Raw genomic sequence first — 3,893 nt, forward strand, 5'->3', positions numbered from 1 at the left:
TACTACAAAATATCACAGAATCATAGAAATGTAGGGCTGAAAGGGACCTTGAGAGGTCATCATCAAGTCCAGCCCTCTGTACTGAGGTAGAACCAATAAACCTAGACCACCTCTGACAAGTGTTTGTCTAACCTGTTTTTAAAAACCTCCAATTATAAGGATTCCACAACCTCTTTTGGAAGCCTATTCCAGTCCTTAACTACCTTTATTGTTAGGTTAGATATAAGGAAAAAATGTCTAAAATTTCCCCTGCTGCAGATTAAGCCCATTACTTCTTGTCCTACCTCCAGGGGAACCCAGGAGGACAATTGAGCTGTGTCCTCTTTGTAACAGCCCGTAACATATTTGAAGACCTATCAGGTTCTCTCCTGCCAAGTCTTTTCTCAAGACTAGACATGCCCAATTTTTTTTTAAATCTTTTCTCGTAGATCATGTTTTCCAATCCCTTTATCTTCTCTGGACTCTCTCCAATTAGTCCACAACTTTCCTAAAGTGTGGTACCGAGAACTGGACACAGTACTCCAGCTGAGACCTAACCACTGCCAATTAGAGCAGGACAATTACCTCCCATGTCTTATACATGACATTCCTGTTACACATCCCAGAATGATATTAGCCATTTTCACAACTAATTCACACTGTTAACTCATTCAATTTGGGAACCACTGTAATCCCCAGATCCTTTTCACAGTGCTACCAGCTCGCTGGTTATTTCCCCATTTTGTAGTTGAGCATGTGATTTTTTTCTTCCTAAGTGAAGTACTTTACTCTTGTCTTTATTTAATTTTATCTTGCTTATATCAGACCAATTCTCTAATTTGTCAAGGTTGTTATAAATTCTAATTCTCTCTGCCCAAGTGATTGCAGCCCCACCTACCTTGGTGTCATCCACAAATTTTATAAGCATACTGGCCACTCCATTATCCAAGTCATTAATGAAAATATTGACTAGTACCAGACCCAAAACTGACCACTGCGAGATCCCATTAAATATGCCCTCCCAGTTTGACAGCAAGAATTGATAACTACTCTTTGATTGTGATTTTTCAACCAGTTGTGCACCCATTTTATAGTAATTTCATCTAGACCACATTTGCCTAGTTTACCTATCCTATGAAAATGTTATGTCAGACACTGTCAAAAGCTTTACTAAAATCAAGATATATCACATCTACTGTTTCCCTTCCCTCTCACCCCCAGTCTACTAGGCCAGTAACTGTGTCAAAAGAGGAAATGAAGTTGGTCTTGCATGACTGATTTTTGACAAGTCCATCAGTGTTAATATTGTATTAGAGTAATTTTGATATTGTAAATATAACAGGAGTTTGAGACCTTAAAAGATTGTTTGTTTGAAAAATAATTGATAAAGCCAAGTATATGACATTTTTTTCCTGATTTGTATTCTGGGTTTATCAAGAAAGGATAATTATTTGCCATAACTGTAAAATTAGCTTCAACAACAGTAACGCAAAATTGCCACTGACTCGTTCTCCCCTCCGTTCCCCAGACACTTTTCTCCATGCAGTTGGCCATTTTTTCTTTAAATCTGTACAAAGCTGTATCTACAGTTTTTCATCAAATCAGATCAGGTGGCATCACTACAATTGAACTCACCTTACAAAGCCTGTATATTTTAAGGCAGTGCATCATTTTAAAAAAAAAATCCCCAATTAAAAAAAAACACCACAAAGATGATTACAATAATCAAATAGCTAGTGAAAAGGCAAAAGAAACTTGTCCATATACTGTATGTTTACAGAAGGAAATAAGTACCCACCAAGAGGAAACTGCCTCTCATACAATTAATTTTCATTATACATTCTCTACATATGTTACTTATGTGAAGGACCTCGATTTTCTAACAAGTTCTCTATGCCACGTGGCAAGATTTCATTGCCTGTGCTGTATTTTATAATTACAAACAGAAATGTGCAGCCATCTATTGAAGTGTGGATGGATTAATAGAACATTAAAGCATTTCAGAGATGAACACAGGAAAATATTCCTTTCCTTGGGTACACCTTTCAAAATATTAATTAATCTATACCTCCATCTTCACAGGTCCTCCAAAAATAGTTTGACATATGAAAGTGACAGAAGAGATGTTTCCTTCCAGAAAGAGTCCATTCTGTTTCAATTTCTAATGGAGTCTCCTGTATATGCCCAAGAGATGAGTATCACTCTAGAATCATGTACTTTGATTAAGAAATGCCTGCTGAGGACCAGATTATGAATCCCTTTCTTGCACTGGCATGCAAATGTTCACATGAATAGCGAAGACAGTGACGATAACAGGACTACTTATGCAAGTAACTGTTCACCAGTGGAAGTAGGGAGTTCACAATCTGGCCCGCAATATCGTGTGCCCAGTTAAAAGAACCTCCTTAAATAGTGGCACTGAAACTCATTAGTTAAGGAAATAATTATGGCCAATAAGCAGTCTTGGGATAAGAGGGAAGCTCCTCCTCAACAGATGATTAAAAGATAGAAAACAAAGGGTAGAAATAAATGGCCAGTTTTCACAAAAGAAAAAGATAAATAATAGGGGCACCCCAAGGATTTGTACTGGGACCTGTGCTGCTCAATTCATTCATAAATGATCTGATAAAAAGGGCAATCAGTGAAGAGGCAAAATTGCAGATGATACAAAATTCCTCACAACCGCTAAGTCCAAAGAGGACTGTGAAGAGTTGCAAAGCGATCTCACTAAACTGGATGACTGAGCAATAAAAATGATAGATGAAAATTCAATGTTCATACGTGCAAAGTAAGGCACAGTGGAAAACATAATCCCAGCTATACATACAAAACGATGTGGTTTAAATTAGCTCTTATCACTCAAGAGACTTCTTGGAGTCATCGTGGATAGCTCTCTGAAAACATCTGCTCAATGTGAAGCAGCAGTCAAAAAAGTTAATAATGTTGGTAACCATTAGGAAAGGGATAGACACCAAAACAGAAAATATCATAATATCACCATATAAATACATAGTACATAAACCTCTTGAATATGATGTGCAGTTCTGGTAACTCCACCTCAAAAAAAGATATATTAGAATTGGAAAAGGTACAAAGAAGGGCAAAAAAGTGATTAGAGGTATGGAACAGCTTCTACACCAAGAAAGATTAAAAAAGATTAGATCTAATTAGCTTGGAAAAGAGACAACTAAGGGGGATATGACAGAGGCCTATAAAATCATGACTGGTGTGGAGAAAGTGAATAAGGAAGTGTTAATTTACCCCTTCCTATAACACAAGAACTAGGGGTCACCCAATGAAATTAATAGGCAGCAGATGTAAAAATATACATAAGAAAGTACTACTTCACATAATGCACAGCCAACCTGTGGAACTTGTTGCCTGGGATGTTGTGAAGGCCAAAAGTGTAACTGGTTAATTAGATAAATTCATGGATAACAAATCCATTAATGTTCAGGGCCAAAATTACCACTGCAATTGTCATTTTTTAAACTTCATATTCATAGAACACTCACTAAACTCCCAAAGTTCTATTCCAGCATTCACTTCCAAATCCATCAAGATCTAAAGGGTATATCCTCAAGCCAGTACTTAATGGCTTAAAACTTAAACAGTAGTTTATTTCTGTAACTAAACCACTGAACCACTGCAATGACAAACACTTTAGACATTTGTAATAACAATAGTTGAAGTTAATGGGACTTAGGCTTCTAAGTCACTTAAGCACTTCTGAAAAATTTACCCTATGTTTTTCCACAGTTAAAGCCTCCATCACATAAATGTTTTCTGTAGAAAATGATCTACAATGTTCAGTGGCACCTCAAGTTGTAACTTAGCTCAGTTTAACTCTGTGTGCCCCCTAAATATTCAGCAAAGAGACACATAGAATTAAGCAGCTGTTCCTTCTGAACGTC

The sequence above is a fragment of the Dermochelys coriacea genome, chromosome 7 (genome assembly GCF_009764565.3).
Source record: "Dermochelys coriacea isolate rDerCor1 chromosome 7, rDerCor1.pri.v4, whole genome shotgun sequence".
In the NCBI taxonomy this organism is placed as follows: domain Eukaryota; kingdom Metazoa; phylum Chordata; order Testudines; family Dermochelyidae; genus Dermochelys; species Dermochelys coriacea.